Below are 21,642 nucleotides of genomic sequence, written 5' to 3'. Positions count from 1 at the left end.
ACGCAGAATTATGAACCCTTTGAACACGTAGCTGAGGAACCGTTAGAAGATAATGAGCCTGCTCTTCACATCATCACAGGTAATTAGATTCTCCTTATTGCATTTAGATAGGGAAAAATGTCGTTGTAACACGGTACCGTGATATTTATCTTTCCTGTATTACATGTAGGAAGCCTATATATATATATATATTTTATCTATGTTAATCTCACACCACAGACAAACACATTTTTATATACCGTAACAAATAAATTTGTGAGTTTGGCATAAACATGTTTATACTAAGCAAAAATAGGTAATAAGTACGCGCTGAATACACTAGTTAGGATGTATTAACAGCTATTATCTACTGTATTACACAAACCATGGCATAATAAATACACGCTTAAATTATTAACACAAATAATGCCGCGATCCATCAATATAATACTATTATTAAAACTGATACAACATAAACAGTGGTATACCGTAAACTGTATTATACTGTATCAGCTGATTTAATCCCTGTATTTAAACACGAACTAAGTGCAATTTCTCATACAGATACTGACACGCAGTGTCCGAACCATGCGGAAATCTGGATTCAGACGTCGAGATCATAGATGTCAAGAACACTGTAATTTCATCGATACCCGTTGCTCCTAAAAGACGTGGAAATTCGTTAAGCACGCGTCTCAAGAATAGAAAAGGTAACGCCTCGCTCGAAATACATACGATTCACACTTTTGTGTAGAAAATCAGTTCTGTGTTAATAGTTATATTTTATTTACATATGCTAAACTAATTGCCAGAAAAATTCAATTTGAAAATAGAATATCTCCGTCTCAACGAGGCAGTTTTGTGTAGAAAACCAACTCTGTGTTAACTAATAGTCATGTTTTATTTACATCCGCAAAACTAGTTGCCAGAAAAATTCAATTTGAAAATAGAATATCTCCGTCTCATCGAGGCAGATTTGTGTAGAAAACCAACTCTGTGTTAACTAATAGTCATGTTTTATTTACATCCGCAAAACTAGTTGCCAGAAAAATTCAATTTGAAAATAGAATATCTCCGTCTCAACGAGGCAGATTTGTGTAGAAAACCAACTCTGTGTTAACTAATAGTCATGTTTTATTTACATCCGCAAAACTAGTTGCCAGAAAAATTCAATTTGAAAATAGAATATCTCCGTCTCAACGAGGCAGATTTGTGTAGAAAACCAACTCTGTGTTAACTAATAGTCATGTTTTATTTACATCCGCAAAACTAGTTGCCAGAAAAATTCAATTTGAAAAAGAGAATATCCCCGTCTCAACGAGCTCGATCAATGCGATGTCCATTAAACCAGGAGCCGCATAGGTGCAATTCCCGCTTCATACTTGTAAGTGTATATCTGGTCTGCTCTATGCCGGGTTTTTGCAAATAGTGTTGCAATGATTTCATGGATAACTGTCACAGTTAACTTTTCAAATATTACGCAGGATCTTGGATAACACCCAGCGTGTCGCTTTTCCAATTTTACACCGGTTTCGCGGGTAACAGACACTTTTGTCTTTTCTTTTAGATACGCCGGATCTTCAACCACGAGTTTTGCAGCGGCGTAATTACGGAACTGCACAGAATCAACCACAAAGAGCTAGTGCGGCTGTGAGAACAACACCCCTCTCCCCCATCTGTGTTGTGGATCGAGAGGGAAGCTACGCGGCACCCAAACACACCGGGAACCCAAGCCCCAAGATCCCACATCAAAAATATATGTATGTTTCAAGAGAGAGATCTGCGTCGCAGAACGTTAGCCCCTGCATAACTCAGGAAGTCAATAGCTTAGTCGGCAGTCCGCAAGCTAGTCCTGAAAACAGAGAAATTACGCAGCTCGTCGCTGGTAAGAAGAGTAATAACCGTGGTAATATACATGTGTGTCAAACTGTACAACCTACAGATACTGCTCTTGCAGGATCTTCTAGCGATTTTGCCAATGTATTACCTTTAAAGAAACGTTCAGTGTCACGCCGTCGTATAAGTAAAAAACAGAAAGTTGCTGAACAATCGTCTTACACAGGGAGGCCTGTGTGGGACGATGAACATGTCAAAATGTTTATTGGCATGTCTGATCAGTACGTCCATAACAAACTCGCATAGATCAAACTAAAATCTTTCTGTGACACGTATGAAAGACTGATAAATGCATGTCCAACCCCTGACATTATCGCCAAGCTATATGATTTTAAACTAAATCATGCCTGTGTACATACAACACCTGTGAATCTAAATAAATCTAAAGCCACCTGACTAAGCTTGGTTGGGCACGGTTTGAAAAAATCCAGAAGGTCGCAAGCAGCTTGAAGTGGGCGAAAGCCAGTTTTCAGCGCTATAACTACACAATATCCCCAGAGGCTGTTACATGATTCAACTACTGTTTTACACACCCAAGACAACCCTGGAAGTGACAACACCAGTGCTGTTCCAGATGCTCAGAGCAGCGGGCATCTTGAAACACACACTGAAAATGCGCATGATGCAACCTCTGTAGGTAATGGTGTTTGTGATAATGAAAAGATCGTAGATCGTTCAGACATTTTACAGCATTTTTATCATCATCAAAGGGCTCTCCGCAATTTCAGAGGTCATGTACATATGGATCATTTTAGATTTGTAAATTTGGAGCGTGTACAATCATTTGTAGAGGCCGTGAATATTGTTCATGATGGCGTTCAGTCATTACTGGATAGAATCATCAGGGACATTGAACCTGGTGACTTTGTACAGTTAAGGCTTGAATGCGGCGATACTCTAGACCCTATTTTCGCTACAAAACAAACCAGGGAAGATTTTAATTCTGAATCTTTTTTAAATGCCGTTGCCCGTACACTTCAAAGTAACGCTGAATGTCTAGCATCCAATACGTTAAAGCTAGTCGTCACCATCATTAAAAATAGCTGTGTTGTTCATGTTTTACAACCGCGTATGCCCGGCTAGAGCTCTATTCACTGCTGGACCGGCTGCAGGAGAGGTGCCTTTATCACGACACAGATTCTGTTATTTTTGTACAGAGAGATGGTGAGTGGCAGCCGCCTTTAGGCGATTACCTGGGGGAGCTGACCAGTGAAATACCCGATGGTACACACATCACAGAATTTGTATTCGCGGGCCCCAAAACTTACGGGTACAAACTCAACAGGGTAAAACTGTCTTAAAAGTTAAGGGTATAACACTAAATGTTGGTAACTCACAATCTATTAATTTCAACAGTCTAAAAGATCTAGTTCTGGACTACCCGAGCAATTCTGACACAGATACACAGAAACGTATTGTCATACAACAGCCGGCCATTGTAAGAAATAAAAAGTACTGGGAGATTGAAACGAGGCCGTTACGCAAAACACAAAAGTGCGTTTATACAAAGCGACGACTAATTGACGGTTTCACAACCCTGCCTTTTGGGTATTAGCAGAGTATTGTGCTGATGGATACACGCTTGCAACACCCATTCTCATGCATTCTAGCAGGACCGTCTAATTCTGGAAAGAGCTATTTTGTAAAACAGCTGCTGTATAATATTGAAACTAATTTTTCTCAGAAACCTGATAATATTGTTTGGTTTTATTCGTGTTGGCAAAAACTATGATGAAATCTCTCTCTCTTTTCCCCACGCCAGATTTGTGGAGGGTCTGCCGAATACATTCGTAGATGATGAATTATTCCCACCGGAGAAGGTGAATTTGGCTATTGTTGATGATCTCATGGAGAGTGCTAGTGAAAATTGTGAGATAGAAAAAGCCTTTACCAAGTATGTGCACCACAGAAATCTCAGCATTTTCTACCTGGTACAAAACATATTTTGTCAGGGTAAGAAAAGCCGTACGATAAATTTAAACACAAAATACATAGTGCTTTTTAATAACCCCCGAGATAAATTACAAATTTTAACTCTAGCTCACCAGATGTATCCCGGAAAAACACGTTTTTTCCTAGAAGCTTTTGAGGATGCCACGCGGGAACCTTATGGGTATTTGCTTGTAGATTTGAGAGCTAATACCCCTGAGGAACTTCGCTTAAGGACCGGCTTGTTTCCACCAGCGTTGCCTGCTGTTTATGTTCAAAAGAAAAACACTTCTAAAAAGTGAATTTTACCCAGGTATCAGACATTCTACGCTGTGTGCGTTGTGCTGTAAAGATGTCTGAGAGACTCCGACGTAACTGGGCTCTCTTAAAAACTCTGGTGAAGGCAACCCCGGCTGTCCCAAAGTCTATTTTGCGCAATGCAAGCAATGATTTAATTACAGCCATAGGCGAGATTGCTTTAAACATCTTAAAAGGCAGGATTCCTCTGAAAGAGCGTCAAAAAGGCATATTAAAGAAGTGGCGTAAAGCTATAAGAACCCTGAGCGACAGATCTCAGCCCATAAAGAAAAAGAAGCGGCTACTAAAGCAGGCCGGCGGGTTTATCGGACCTCTTTTAGCTTTTGCAATCCCTATAATAACAAGCCTGCTCGCTGGAAGATAATGGAGCATACAGAGAAAATGTATTTAGTCCCCAAACAGGAGCTAGACAAACTAAGACCCGGCGCTACAGCTAACATACGCGACAGTGTTATTCAACGCCTTGATGGCGAAATTAGCGACATTTTACAACGTCGTGACATTCCTGATGATGTGAAAATTAAAATGTATAGCACCGTGCTACAGCGATACTTGGTGCATACGCGGCACAGCTCAAAAGAAGTAACGGCTTTAAATCTCGTTAGCACTCCTGATCCTGGTCAGCAACAATTGTCAAATACCGACTCTGATAAAAATCAAGAGATCGCTGAAATTGTCAGCCACATAAACCAAAGATATAAAAAGAATGCTGAATTTTTACTAAACAGGTTACTACAGAATAAAAATGTTACAGCATGGAATAATAAAGTTGAATTTATTTTCAAAGGATCCGTAATACCGGGGTCTAACTTACTGGATTTGGTACGTAGTACTACGCAGAGTCATGCTCTGACCGGCAGAAATTTACCGCCGGGTTGGGAATCATTTATGCAGGCTATGGCCGAGCTAAATATACTGTCTACAGTTGTTGGTAATCCCACTACTAGGAAGCTTTTAGATGAACTAAAAATTTCCAGCAGCGAGACACACGCAGTATCTACGCCGCAGAAGCTAACCCCGACGCCGCGTACAATCCAATCTTTACATTCCCCGTCATTAGGTACCACACGTGGAACTCTGCTACCTAAAAAAAAGGTCTCTACCGATGCTACAAACCATGTGGCTCACGATGTAAAGAATGTACTGGATAAATATGTCGTACATGACTTGTAACACCATATTATTTTGTAAGAAGTGTAATGATGTATATTCAAGCGATACTATTTATTTTGTAAGAAGTGTAATGATGTATAATCATCGTGCTATTTATTTTGTACGATGCAGCATTGATATTTATTTTGTAAGAAGTGTGTTGCTGTATATTCAAGCGATACTATTTATTTTGTACGATGCAGCAGCGAAATGTCTTTGAGATGTGTTTATTTTACAATAAAATCTTTTACATTTTTTACAATACCGTGTCTTTGCTTTTTATAAACGTATAAAACTCCATGCTTCATACTTGCGGGTGTTGTAATATGGCCGCATACATAATGCGCCCATTATAAATCACATATAATGAGAATACCACTAGCCGATAATACTGCAGAAACACAGCCTCACTCCAACTATCAGCGGATTATCAAATAAGAGTAATCTTAATACAACATATAAACAGCTAATATAAAACAATTACTGGGATAATATTCACTGTGATAATAATATTAAACTATATCAAAAGGGGAGGGGGAGCAGGCACACAGCTGCTGACAGCAGCCAGGGAGGGGAGGGGTTACACACTTTGATACACTTTGATAGGGGCGTGTCCACCTGTCAAATTGAGTTTGACGAAACCACCCGACGCTCTACTACTGTTGTTAAAAGGCATGGTTACCTCACCATGTCAATCCCTTTCAATATGCTCTATTAGACTATATGGATATCGTTATAGCAAGGGATTCTCAATGTCCAACCCTGTCTATGTACCCGTAAGGAGAGCTTGTAACCAACATGTAACATCTGTTGATGCCATCACATGTACAATGTATGTCCCACTGCAGCATTATCAGATATTTGCTAGGAAAATCAGAAATCAGATCAATCTTTTCATTATCTGTTTCAATTAAAAAGCAGTTGATGACACATGTCCACTCACAGCTAGTCTGTCTCCTTGTGAGATGGAAGCTGCAGCTGAGAGGAACCTGTAGATCTGTCAGGTATAATCACACACAGCTCTGCAGTGAGATAAGAGAGAGGACATTACACATCACAATGGTAACTGTTACATGTCTCACACTGGTATCTCCTCCTTCATGTAAAATAAGCTCTGGAGGCAGATTCTCAGGGAGTTCAGTGTCTGCACCATATTCCTGAGCAGATCATTTACATATAAGAAAAACATGGATTTCTCTGGAACAAGACATCGGAACACAGATATCAAGGTATCCTTTTATTCAGCTTCCTATGACCTACATGCCCATATAGATGACTTATGATGGTTTGTAAATGTAGAGAAGTCATCCAAACACCCTCTCTGAAGATTTATCTAAAGTTATTGTGAAGATTTGCTGTTTTAAAAGTAAGTGACTTTACAATGTACTGTGCTTTGCAGCAGGTTGTTAGGCTGTGACAGGGTTAACAGTGTCAGCTCAGGTGGAGAGGAGTTACTGGGGCATTTCTAGTTCCTGTTAGTTCATGGGTTAGTTCTGGCTCTTTTTGGTGATCCGGCTTTCCTGGCTACACTTGTAAGGAGGTGAAGCACAAGAAGAGTCCGGGGGCGGTTACCTCCTCGGCTCCGTGCCTGGAACCATTGAGCTGTGCTACAGGTTCCCCAGAAGGCAGACTTAGAGACTGGGACAGGAAGGAGGCCGGGCAGAGAGCGGGAAAGGCGCCCGCACAAGGGTCAGAGCAGCGTGAGCAGTGGTCAGAGCAGGGCGCAGCTGCGCTCCGGGAGAGAGAGAGAGCTCCTGGTAAGAGGACAAATACAGGGAGATTGCTCAGAAAGACTGCATCTTGTGAGTACATGAAAGCGGACTCTGCTGCGACTGGAGAGGGATGCCTTGAGATCCGTGCAGAGACTGTGACCCCCTGGTACCCACGGTATCAGTGCAGAGACTGTGACCCCTGGTACCAACAGTATCAGTGCAGAGCCCTTGATTCCTGGTGAGAGACTTAATAGACTGAACATCGTTTTCCCGGGATTGGCTGTGCTGTAAAAGCTAAATACTCAGAGCCTGTGCATATCACATTAACTGCCGAAACCCCAGGCAGCGGGTTCCTAGAGACTACTCAGCCCACGGACAACAGAGGGACGACAAGTGCCGCTGTTTCTCGGCGCCTACGTTGGAGAAGGAAGATGACTCTTCAAGCAAGTCCTCATCAGACTGATAAGTGTTTTTTTTTTCTCAAGAAATCCTGCTTACTTCTGTTACACTGTTTGACTCCGATATTTTTGCACTGTTTTATTGTTAGTTATATTCTACTGCTTCCTCCCTGCGAGGAGAACCTGATTCCTGTTAATAAACCGCTCAACTGTTGGTCTGTCTGTTCCATGGTGACACACTCAGTACCTGCATTCTATTACACGCTCACCAAAAAGAGCTGGCTCTTTTGAATCCTAAATGGATTAAATAGGTGAACACATATTTAAGCTGATGTTAATGCGTCCAAAACCTCACCCACCCCAAACCACAACTCCCATTGCTTGCTGTTAACAAATTAAATGAGTGGGCAGAGTTTGGTTCAGGTGGGTGGAGTTACAACCACCGAACACTGGAATTTTACGCTTAGTGAGCAGGGCTGTGGAGTCGGTAAGCCAAACCTCCAACTCCGACTCCTCAATTTCCATGACACCGGCTCCAACTCCGACTCCACCAAAATTGGCTCCAACTCTGACTCCATGGCTAAGACTCCACATTCCTGCCAGGGCTGTGGAGTCGGTAAGCCAAACATCCGACTCTGACTCCTCAATTTCCATGACACCGACTCCGACACCACCAAAACAGCTCTGACTCAACGACTCTGACTCCACAGCCCTGTTAGAGAGAGCCATTCAGAGAATTTAGTGGCTTCCACCATGCACAGTAGGGAGCTGTCTCTTTGTACTGGATCGTTACCTAACAACACATCATTAGTTCGTGGAGAGATTTTGAAATGCTGCAGATATAGTTTATCTCGACTTTAGCAAAGCATTTGATAAAGTATCTTGGAACGCCCCCAGTGTAGGGCAATGGGGTACTTGGTACCGTGTCCTGCAGTTCAGGGGATGTCACGGTGGCTGACCCGGTCCGTGGCCCTCAGGGGTGTCCAGTAAAAGAGTTTATATATGGACAAGGTGCAATAAGGAATGAGGAAACAGGTTTGCAGTCTTTTACCTCATTTACTGAAGACTTCAGATGGTATCCTCAGCCCGGAGCTCCAGATGACAGGGCAGGCAGAGTCCGGTCGGTCTGGAGGCAATTCCAGAGTCCCCTTATCCAGGTGGAAATCAGTAGCCTTCCTACTAGTGCCTGTGTGTTGTAGTACCTCCCTGCTGAGCCTCTCGGTAAGGTCCTCACAACTCTTGTAGATGTTCTAGATGTTGTTATTTCTTCCTCTCTGGCCCCCAGATGGTATGGATAGGACAACCCGTATGACTGGGATAGCCTGGGGCTTGTTTGTAGGGACCCTAGAGATGCCCCGACCCCCACAATTTGCCACCGTGTCTTCTTAGGTATTAAGGTCGGGCAGCCAACTTGGAATTGACTGTCCTGCTGGTCTCTGAAGTAATGTGTAGAGTCAATTACTCCCTCGGTGTTTCTGGCTACCGGCTTCTGCGCCTCAGAAAGGAGCAGCTTGTTCCTGGCTGATCTCCCTCTGATATTCCTCTCCTGTGCTCTGCTTTCCTGCACACTCTCTGCTGTATGTTCACCTTTTTGTGTCTTTTTCCAGGAGTTGCAGCACTTCAGGCCAGCAGAGCTCTACTTCTTCTGTCTGCCTGACAGGAACTGAACTCTTGCTTCCTCCTGCCAGAATGTTAAATAGGGAAGTTCACCCTAAACAGGCTTAGAGCTCCCCCTTCTGGTCTGGAGTGTGAACATGTTGCATGTGTGTGATACCTGAATGTGGTTGTCTTTCATTGCCTTCAGACATGACATCACTTCTCCCCTGAAAGGATAATGACATCACTGCGACGACCAGGACACTGGGGCGCCGCACTCTCATACTATCATTATTGAAAAAATGACCAAGTGTGTGATTGACAAGGCTACGGTTAGGTGGATTCATAACTGGCTCAGTGATCGTACTCAAAGAGTGGTAATAAATGGTTGCACATCCAATTGGAAAGTGTTTCAAGTGAAGTACCACAAGGCTCTGTCCTGGCCCCAGTGTTGTTCAACATTTTTAGAAATGATCTAGATAAGGGAACTGAAGGTAAACTGATCAAATTTGCAGATGATGCAAAGCCAGGAGGGATTAGCTAAAGGCCCCGTCTCACTTAGCGACGCTAAAGCGATCCCGACAACGATACGACCTGTCAGGGATCGTTGCTGCGTCGCTATGTGGTCGCTGGTGAGATGTCAAACAGTGAGATCTTCCCAACGATCGCTGCTGCGATCTCACTGTTTGACATCTCACCAGCGACCTGTAGCGACCTGTACAACGATGTCACATGGGAGCGATTATGACGATTCAGTGTCTGAGTCGTCAACGAGATCGTTGGTAAGGTGTCAAACACAGCGATGTGTGCTACCCAGCGGGACCTCAACGATCAAAAAACGGTCCAGGCCATTCCGACACGACCAGCGATCTCACAGCAGGGGCCTGGTCGCTGCTACGTGTCACACATAGCGAGATCGCTACTGAGGTCGCTGTTGCGTCACAAAACTTGTGACTCAGCAGCGATCTCGCTAGCGATCTCGCTTAGTGAGATGGGGGCTTAACACTAGAGAAGACAGAGAAAGGATTCAGAAAGATTTAGATAAGCTTGAACAATGGGCAGTGACTATGGTATTTAACAGGGAGAAATGCAAGATTCTGCATCTGGGCAAGAAAAACGAAAATTACATCTACAGAACGGGAGGAAAAGAACTAAGCAACAGAAGGTGTGAAAAGGTCTTGAGTATAATAATAGATCACAGACTGCACATGAGTCAACACTGTGCAGTCTGTTGACTCAACAGTGTGATGAAGCAGCAAAAAAGGAAAACACAGTTCTGGGATGTATTAACCCTTTTATCCCCCAGCCTATTTTCACGTTCATGACCAGGCCAAATTTTACAATTCTGACCAGTGTCATTTTATGTGGTAATAACTCTGGAACGCTTCAACGGGTCCCACTGATTCTGAGACAGTTTTTTTCATGTCATATTGAACTGCATGACACTGGTAAAATGTGGTCAATATGACATCCAACAAAATTTACAAAACCATTTTTTTAGGTACCACATCACATTTGAAGTGACTCTGATGGGCCTATATGACAGAAAATACCCAAAAGTGACAACAAAAGTGACATCATTCTAAAAACTGCAGCCCTCAAGACTTAATAGTGGTCTACAAATATCTGAAGGGATGTCACAGTATAGAGAGATCATCATTATTCTCATTTGTCCATGGAAACACAAGAAGCAATGGAATAAAACTGAAAGGGAGAACATTCACTTTAGATAATCAATGGGTAGATCAGGCTGCCACAAGAGATGGTGAGTTCTCCTTCAATGGAAGTCTTCAAACATAGGCTGGATAGACAACTGAGTGAGATGGTTTAGAGAATCCTGCATTGAGCAGGATGTTGGAAATGATGACCCTGAAGGTCCCTTCCAACTCTAACATTCTATGACTCTATGAAGGAGATAAGAAGTATTGTGGAACAGCTGAGCACAAAAGGGGAGTGTGCAGCGACAGTGTGTTCAGAATAGTGTTAAAGAAACCTACTACCATCAGAGTACAGAGACAAAAAAGGAGTCACAGCAACACAAATTGACCCTTGTGGCTTATACAGAGGGTATTCTTCACAGTGAGTACCTGCAGTTTCATTAAACAGAGCTGGGGGAGGTTTGATTCCCGTAGGTGTAGAGATAGCATCTTATTCTGGCCACAGGAGCATGTGGTACTGCACCGTAGTGCGAGATCTTTCAAGTGTAGAAATACTGTTACTCTGAAGTGTCTTATAACATCGGTATATGCCATCTGTCACTGTAACTAAGGCCAGAGTCACACTAGAGAGGAATATGGACGAGTGCTATGCGAGAAAAAAATCGCATAGCACTCAGCCCAATGTTAATCTATGGGGCAGCTCCCATCACCGTTTTTTTTCTCGGTCGTATTATACGTGCAAGTGAGTGAAATCGCAGCATGCTGCAATTTGCACCGTATATCAGCTGAGACTCACCAATGCAAGTCTATGGGTGCGAGAAAAACTCGCACACCACACGGACCATCAGTGTGACTTGCGAGAAATACGCATCGGTGTCCTTTGAAAAGCCGGCAATTCAGTGCAGTGTATAGTAAAATCACACTGACAGCTTACAATAGAATAGATAGAATAGAAATATACACGTAGTATATATTTATATATATCTATATCATTGACACACATATATATATCTTTATAGTTCATAGAGAGATAGATAGCAGAAAAGCCGTGAATTCATTTGTCGGCTTCTGTAATATCATTGCAGAATCCGACAGGATAGGAGACATAGTTTACATACAGTAACCCATTGCAGAACAGTTAGATTTATATATATTAGTGACTAATACTGTTAGTAGTATGTGTGTGTAAAATTTGGGACCTGTATGTATTTAATAAAAGAATGTTTTCACTGAAAAAACTGGCGATGAACTCGGTAGCATGGGAAAATGAACTGTCACTTTCCCACACTGAAGAGTTCACCTGGGGTCAGGCTGGGAGGCTGCGCTGACGTCACTGTTCCTGCTGCCGACACCTTTTTATTCATTCCCCAGTAGTTTACAGCTGGGCCGGTAGCATTAGCACCGCTCTCGGTTGTAAACTATAAATCCCCCAGATATGGATTACGCCGTGGGACTGACTGTACACCAGACAGTCATAGGTATATTGTTGTTTTTTTATTTTTTACAAGAGATTGAGGGCATTAATTGGATTGGCAGAAGAATAAAGATGGCAAAACTGTGTGTTCTTTCATTTCATTAAAATGCTTTATTCTGCATGTGTGTGTTTATTTAACCCTTTACAAAATTTAGGATTAGTAATGGAAAGGTGTGTTGACACATCTCCATTACTAAGCCAGGGTTAATGTCACCTTACAATATAAAAGTGACATTAACCCCTTATTACCCCATATGCCACCACTACAGGGCAGTGGAAAAAGAGAGGCTAAGTGCCAGAATTGGCACATCTTACAGATGCGCCTTTTCTTGTGTGCCTGGGGGCAGATGTTTTTAGCCAGGGGGGGCAATAACCATGGTTCCTGTCTAGGCTATTAATATCTGCCCTCAGTCACTGGCTTTCCCTCTCTGGCGCCGCAGAAAATTGTGCGGGAGCCCACACAAGTTTTTTCAGTGAAAACATTCTTTTATTAAATACATACAGGTTCCAAATTTTACACACACATACTACTAACAGAATTAGTCACTAACATATGTAAATCTAACTGTTCTGCAATGGTTTACTGTATGTAAACCATGTCTCCTATCCTATCTGATTCTGCAATGATATTACAGAAATATCACATTTTTATTGAAATACATCCAAAGTGAACAACTGCAAGTTCTTCTGTAATAGCAAAGGCGCTTTCACATTTCCAGACAAACATGTTATTTATCATTAACCCTTGTACTCTGGGGACAGAGACTCACTGGATATTCACTTCATTAAAACCTCATTATCAACTTCAAATGGCTCTATCTATTGTATTTTGTGACATGGATACAATGAATAACAAGGGACATAGTGGTCAATAAATTGATAAAATTATGTTATAATGCCAGATTACTCATACTGTAGATAAATTCATCCCCTTCGTCAAATAGATATACAGCATATTGGCCATGGTTTTATCCTGTGTTGTCTATTCAAATAAATTGAAACAACCATGTATTACGTATGCCGGCCAAGTTCATCAGAAAACAATTCATTACTTCTCCTCTGTCTTTTTGAACGATAAGGCAACTGAATAGATTGTTTAAAGGGAACCTGTCATCACGATTTAGCATGTTAAAATAAAGATATAGCCATAATGGCGCTGTTATACTGATTTCATAGATACCTGTAGGGAAGAAATCCGCATCCTGGTTCTTGTTTAATTCAACGTTAGAAGTTTTGGTACAATATTCTTTTCATACATTGGGGTGGGACTCTGGCGCGAGACGTTAGTAGTGTTCTGGGTTTTGCAGCTGCCCCTCTGTGTTTGTAGGAGCCTCCTTTTTTAAAGTTCACGCTAATGGCGCTGTTTGCATACATCCATCGGTCTTCAACAAAATGGAGCAAGTGACAGTGCAAGCAGAGATCAACATCCTATGGTCTTCCGCAAAATGACGCCGTTGGCAGGGCATGTGCAGGTTAAGGCCTTGGCTCATCATTGAACTTGAACTTTGAAAAAGGAGGCACGTACAAACACACAGGGGCCATGGCATAGCCGAAAACTCTACCCACAGTCCCCCCCTCAGTCCCGCCCCAATGCACGAAAAGGATATTGCACCAAAACCTCTAACATGACTTAAACAAGAATCATGATGCGGATTTCTTTCCTACAGATATCTATTATATCAGTATAACAGCGCCATTATGGCCATACCTATATTTTAACATACTAAATCGTAATGACAGGTTTCTTTCTCGATGATGCAAATCATCTCCATTTATTTTTACAAGAGGCGCTGCTCAAATGCCAAATAATGGGGCGCTGCTAAAATATTTTGTTATATATATCACAGGCTTCCAGATGAATTATGCCAGAGACACCACCTACATGCCACTCTGACTCTTCAGCACGCAAGTGTCATGGTATCAGCTACAGTGGGGAAAATAAGTCTTTGATACACTAGCGATTTTGCAAGTTTTCCCAACAACAGAGAATGGAGAATTTTATCATATGTACACTTCAACTGTGAGAGACAGATTCTAATAATAAAAAACAGACAATCACATTGCATGTTTTTATATAATTAATATTCATTTTATAGCATGAAATAAGTATTTCATCACCTATCAACCAGCAAGAATTCTGTCTCTCACAGACCTTTTAGTTTTTCTTTAAGAAGCCTGTAAGGTGGCCAGGGTGGTAATCGTGGCAACTGGCTGTTCTGTTTCCACACCCTGGTGTCCCACAGATAAAATACAGTTTCCCTTCTGCCGTAGGTGCAGTGTGCGCAGCAGTACACTTACATTCACTGCCAGGGTCCTCTCCAGTCCTGTCACTCCTGTTCCGGGTTCCCAAACTCCACAACACATCTCAGAGTCACAGTTCTTTTCCAACAGTTAAACTTTACTATACAGCAGGGCATTCTACATACTGGTAGACAGGTTATACAAAGAGATGTCTTCCAATCTTTCTCTGCTGTCCGGGCAACCTCTATTCCTTCTATCAACTCTGTCTCCTTTCTTCCGGCAATCCCTGCCATATCACTAGACAATCCATATCCCATCTGTGCCTTCAGTGTCACCTGCTCCCTGCCAACCCTTCCTCCTGTTCCAATAGGGAAAGGTGCCGGGAATGCCATCTCAGCTACTCCCGCCCCAGTCATAGACCCTGGATCCTTCTTGGGATGGTCCTTCTGAGCTTGTGCCTGACTGCACAATCTTCCTCCTGGGGCCCTTACTACCTTAGCAGCTTTATCCTCACGGCCTGTGAACTGTCTGCTTCAATGCTGTCACACCTTGCCCTGGACAAGGCTGCCCGGGCTCTGCTCTCTAACCAGGAAGTGTCCTGCCCTGTGCTGCACCGCTCTGTAGCTCCTCCCAACTGCTAAACCCTGATGCTAATCTATTCTATTCTATGATGCCCCCACTATTCTAATCCCCCTACGGTCATATACTATCTAATAGCCTATCCTAGCCCTAATTCTACACAATACACATAACAATACATATACATTAATGAACATGAATAAATGTCAGGGTGCCGCACATGATATATGTGCTCAATGTCCAAGGGAGAGGAGGCATGTGAGGGTCCCCGCCACCTACTTACAAGCTCTCCTACCCTGCACTCATTACCTGTATTAATTGCACCTGTTTGAACTCGTCACCTGTATAAAAGACATCTGTCCACACACTATGCTGACATATCAATAAGAAATGCTTTGGAGGTGGTAGTAGCCCACTTACCTCATGAACCCCTATGTAGCTGCACAAGTTGCAACAATGATATGTTCACAACTGGTTGGACACCCACTGAAGGGAATGCAGCACTTTTTTAGCATTATGTCTCTTTTGTGCCTTTTATCACTGCAGATCTATAACTTAGCATGTAAAGATAAAGGAAAATAGCTCCAGTACCCTTAACAGCTGGGGACAGGAATATTGAATCCAGACCGTGATCAGTGCTGCAGCTATTGTTTGACAGGATCAGTGAGTGTCCCAGAGGGTAATACCTCACGAGTCAAAGTAACAGCATATCCTAACCATAAACCAATCATTCAGCCATTAACCCTGCTGTTCTGTTCGCATTTACTATACACTAGTTCTGTTCGGGTCACTATGACCCGGCTTATTAAACCTTGATTTTAGACACTCTAACTCATTTTTTTTTATAACTTTTTGCTTACTAGACTGTTTGTGAACATGTTTGGTAGTAAAAAAAAGAAAAATGAAACAGAAATCTTTTTTTTTTGTTTTTATTCTGAAAAAACAGATCAATGAGCAAAACGAAAATAGAAAAATACACATTTTTGTAAAAAAAAAAAAAAATCAAAACAATCAAATCAAACATTTTGAAAACTTCTGAAAACAAGCAGATAAGCCAGGAAGACAGACTTACTTAGCCAAAAAAATTATTTGCAAGACTTTACAGCTCAGATTTACAAACAAAAACCGTCTTAGACAGCGCGTTCTGAGCAGTCCGTTCTGCGCAAAATATACACGTGTAGTGCACACCTAGTGATCTCTCCGGATGCACTCTACGTTTTAGAATAGACTGCGCACCAAAAATAATCAATATAAAGCCATTTTTATGGTGCGCAGATATCAATGCATACCCCCGGTAGAGCGCGCGTACGACCCCATTGAAATAATTTAGGAAAAAAATCAATTGATATACAATAGTAGATGCAATAAATAGACCCAACTGAGGTTATAAGTCCTTTATTTCACTGAAAATATGGCCTCACAGCTGTAAAAAACGATGCCGGGTCACTATGACCCGAACAGAACTAGTGTAACTTTTTTCGTGTAGCAAAAAGTAAACGAAAAAAAAAATATATATATATACTCATATGTAGGTCCCCCCAAATGAGGAAAAGTCAAGGAGTCTCAAGTTTTAGAGACTTACAGAAAAAAATCTACAGGGCCGCAAAAAGTCTGTTCGGGTCACTATGACCCGAACAGAACAGCAGGGTTAAGTGTGTCAAACTAGTTATGTCCAGTACAGTCTTACTACCAGTATGCTCAACTTTTAGTTTTGACTGAAGGAGCCATGGTTCTCATATCAGTGCTGTGGATCATTCCATTGAAGAAAGATAATATTTACAAACACTGCTGTCTGCATGGGTTTACTGACAGATACAAGAAGCTGTAAAAGATAAATTGTTCAAAATTTTTCAAGAAACACTATTGTAATAAAATATTGTTTTAGTCAAAAATGCTTGCACATAGGCAAAACAAATCAATATTGTTTAATCCCTTCACAACCTTAGACATACCCAGTACAACTTAGTCGGCTGGTACTTACCGACCTTAGACGTACATGGCTAAAATACGGCACCGTGACCACTGTCGTGGTTATAGAATCCATGTGCCTGCTGATTAGTACAGCAGGGCACATTGATTAATTGTCCCAGGGGTGTCATAACTACGATAGTCGAGATTGGCTGTTCAATTCTGAACAGCCAATCGCAGCGTTTCTCAGTGCTTCAGGCAATCAGATTGCTTGAAAAACTGATGTCCAGCTTGCAATCATTGCTGTTGGAGCACCGATCATAGGTTGGAGCTTAGCAGCCACAGCATCACCAGAGCCAGCTCTGATTAGTGTGATCGATGATGAAGTTGATTGCACCAATCAGAGTGCACAGACACGATGTGACCCCTTGATGACCACCCTATACTTCCTCATTCTAATTGCGGATTAGTACAGGATGGTCATTGGTTCAGTCTGTGCTCCGTGCTAGGCCTTGTGGTGCCACCGAGCGCTGATCAGTACTTGATCGCTGATCAGTACCTGATCGCTCAATTTTTGGCAAGTTTTTCTTTTTTTATGCATTCCGGAGACATGTACACACGTAGACTTATTCAAGAGAATGGGTCTGTGCACATGTTAGTGTGTTTGCACGGACCGTGTGTCCGTGTGCCCCATACATAGATATGTCCATTTTTTACTGTCAGCACGGACAGCAAAACGTCCCGCACACGTGCACATGGAGAACACACATTGATGTCCTCCGTGTGACAAGTATCAGCATCGGGGAAGAAGCGCTACAATAAGCGCTGTTCCCCAGCGGCAAGTGCTGAAGACGGCTCTCCTCGTTCTTCCCTGCTCTGCCAGCGATCGACGCGAGCAGAGGAGAATGATAAGAGTTATATTAAAGTCCGAACATCGACAGCAGGTGGGGCTTTTGGAACTCTTACTCCCATCATCTGACACCTGCTGCCACTAATAACAGTGGCAGCAGGAGCGGATGATTGGGGTATTCCTCAGCTGTTGCCTGTGATCTAACGAAATAAATAAATGAAAAACCCAATGTGGGTCCCCCCTTTTTTCTTGAACCAACCAGGCAAAACTCACAGCTGGGGGCTGCAGTCCTAAGCTGTCAGCTTCCGCAAGGTTGGTTATCAGGAATAGACGGGTCCCCACGCTGTTTTTTTAATTATTTAAATAAATAATTTAAAAAAATGGCTTGGGGTCCCCCCCATTTTTGACAACCAGCCTTCCTTTAGCTCACAGCTGGGGGCTGGTATTCTCAGGCTGGTAAGGGGATGGCTGGGATCGTAGCCTCAGTGACGTCACTGAGGCTGTGATCGCAGCATCTCATTCCCCAGTGGTTCTCAGCCTGGACGGTCCCATCTTTGCACCGTCCAGGTTGAAAACTAATTATCCCCCAGACATGGATTATGGCGTGGGACAGAACGATGGACACGTATGGTATATTGTTGTTTTTATTTTATTTTTATTACAGGCGATCAAGGGGTTCAGTGGAATTAGGTGAGGTCGTAAGTATGGTTTAATTGAGAATATTAAAGGAGTCTGTGTCATTTTTTCAAATAAAAGATTTTATTCTGGCTGTGTCTTTATTTAACTATAGAATTAGTACTGAATAGATGTCTTATAGACACCTCTCCATTACTAAGCTGTGGGCTTGATGTCACCTGACAATACAAAGGTGACATCAACCCCACAAACATTAACCTCACTTGCCACCGCTACCGGGCAAGTGCGAAGAGCTGGGCAAAGCACCAGAATTGACGCATGTATTACACACACGGACACAGATATCTCCGGTACCGTTTTTTCCAGTATCGGAAATAAATGGACGTGTAAAAGAGACCATAGAGTCAGTGGGATCCATTGAAGCGTTCCAGAGTTATTACCTCATAAAGTGACATATGTCAAAATTGTAAAATTTGGCCTGGTTTTGAATGTGCAACCTTGGAGGATAAAGCGGTTAAATTATTAAAAAAACAACAACCCTAAGATACAAAAAAATTAACAGGTATCCTGCTATAAGTGAGTAAAAAGCAATAGTGCAAATAAATAACATAGGGTACTTAATAAACACAGTTTTTTGTTAATGCAATTGCTGTCAGAGCTGCCCGAGACAGGAGCAGAGGAGCTGTAATCAATAACCTATCCTGCCAAGAACTCCAGCAAAAGACTTTTGGCCTGTGACCTGTTGAAGATGGCGCACTCAGGGGACGTCGGATGATGCGATATAGTGATGTCATCACGCCGTTGAGAGTCCACTGCTATTCAGGAAAGAAGAGGAGACGACGGCCACGATGTACAGGGAGCCTAGATAAGGTGAGTATAAGCCTTTTTTATTTTCCTGATATTTTGCCAATGAATGGGGGACTTATGAGGGGGTTGCTATGGTGGACATGTTAGAAATTTGTTATGGGGGGCATAAGAGGGGCTGGATGTGGGGGATATATGAGGGGCTGGATGTGGGGGACATATGAGGAGCTGACTGTGGGGAACATATGAAGGGCTGGCTGTGGGGAGAAATATGAGGGGCTGGCTATGGGGTCATAATAGGGGCTGGCTATGGTGGACATAAGAGGAACTAGTTATGGGGGACATAAGAGGGGCTGGATGTGGTGGATATATGAAGGGCTTGATGTGGGGGTTATATGAGGGGCTGGATGTGGGGGACATATGAGCTCACTGTGGGGAAGATATGAGGGGCTGATGTGGGCAACATATGAGGGGCTGGCTGTGGGAAACATATGAAGGGCTGACTGTGGGGTGACATATGATGGGTTGGCTATGGGGACGTAATAGGGGCTGGCTATGGGGGACATAAGAGCAGAGGGCTATGAGGGACATAAGAGGGGCTGGATGTGGGGAGAAATATGAGGGGCTGCCTGTGGGGAGATATATGAGAGGCTCGCTATGGGGACATAAGAGGGATTGGCTATGGGGGACATAAGAGGGCTGGCTATGGAGGACATAAGAGCAGATGTCTATGAGGGACTTAAGAGGGGCTGGATGTGTGGGACTTATGAGGGGCTGAATGTGGGGGATATATAAGGGGCTGGATGTGGCAGACATATGAGGGGCTGGCTGTGGGGAACGAATGAGGAGCTGGATGTGGGGGATATAAGATGAGCTGGCTGTGGAATTATCACAAGAGGGGCTGTGGGGGACATCATATTATATCTGAGACTGTGGGGAACATTATACTGGGAGCTGTGGGGACATTATACTAAGAGCTGTGGGGAACATTATACCTGGAATGTGAGGACATTATACAGAGAGCGGTGGGGGACATTATACCTGGGCTGTGGGGACATTATACTACATCTTATATGTGGGGAGCGTCATTGAATAGATGGCTCTGGGGGGAATCATATTGTATAGGGGGTTGGGGGGACATCATACTGTAGCGCCCCCACTGCCGCAGGGCCGAGGGGTACCCGGTACCGGGCCTCTGAGTCTCTGCTCTGGGGTTGTCACGGTGGCTAGAACCGGTCCGTGACCCTGCTGAGGGGCGTACAGTAATGGATGTGGATAGTGGTGGTGGTGCGGTGCAGTAAATAACGAGGACACCAGGTTGCAGTCTCTTTACCTCTTTACTGAAGGTCTCTGGGTCCTCAGTCCGGAATACGGTTCACCAGGCTGCGCAAGTCCGGCCGGTCCGATGGCACCTCCAGAGTTCCCTTTGCAGGTGGAAATCTGTGCCTTCCTGCTAGCGCTATGTGTTGTGGTCCTCCCCTGCTGTGCGTACGGGATAGTCCCCACAACTGTTGTGTCTGTTTCTCGTGTTCCCTCACAACAACTCGATTAGAGATTAGATGATGTTCTGCTAATCCTCCGTCCCTCCCGGTGTTATGGTTGGGACGCACCCGTATAACAGGTAGGCTCGGAGCTCTTCCGGGACCCTAGAGTCGCCCCTCTCCACAGGTTGCCCCCCATGTCTGCATAGGTGATTTAGGTGAGACAGCCCGCCTGTGACTGACTGTCCTGCCGTTGGTTTGAAGTATTGCTTGGAGCTAGATATATGAATACTTCCTCGGCGTTCCGGCCGCCGGTTGTGCGCCTCAGTAGGATGTTGCCTCGGTCTTACAGCACGACTCCTACTGGTATTCTCCTTCTTGCTTTGATCTCGTTTCTCACTCAGCACAATATATCTCGCTTCTGATCCTTTCTTAGGGCACCGCCGCTATGCTGAGCAGGCACGGTCCCGTGACGTTCTTTCTTGTTGCCAGGCCTCTGTCAGGGTCCCAAACCTGACAGGGACCCTACCGAATCTTCCCCCACAACACCCTCTGCCACCAGGTGTTGCTTGGTTCCAACCCAGTCAGCTTTCTGTCTAACTTCCTGCCTGACCCCCAGTTTACCCACACGGTGAGGAGTGGCCTAATAAATAGCACCCTTAGCTCCCCCTGGAGGCCCGACTGTGAAATGTATTGGTGTATGTGATACCTGGTCAGATGAACTCCTTCAGTGCCATCAGACGTACCATAGCCCCCCTTAGCGGCGGAGCCACAGTACTGCAACGACCAGGACTCTGGGGCGCTGCAATACTGTATATTGGAGGCTGTGGTGGTCATCATAATGTATATTGGGGGATGTTGTGGATATCACACTTTATGGACAGCTGTGGTCACAATCATACCATATAGGAGAACAGTGTGAGGGGGGAGATACAATTTGGAGAGGACAACTATGGTGGACAGTATGAGGGCATAGTATGAAAAGGGGCACAGAATGGACATGGAGAGGGGGCAGTGTGAAATGCGGGCAC

The sequence above is a fragment of the Ranitomeya variabilis genome, chromosome 5 (genome assembly GCF_051348905.1).
Source record: "Ranitomeya variabilis isolate aRanVar5 chromosome 5, aRanVar5.hap1, whole genome shotgun sequence".
Classification (NCBI taxonomy): domain Eukaryota; kingdom Metazoa; phylum Chordata; class Amphibia; order Anura; family Dendrobatidae; genus Ranitomeya; species Ranitomeya variabilis.
This window is presented reverse-complemented; position numbering follows the sequence as displayed.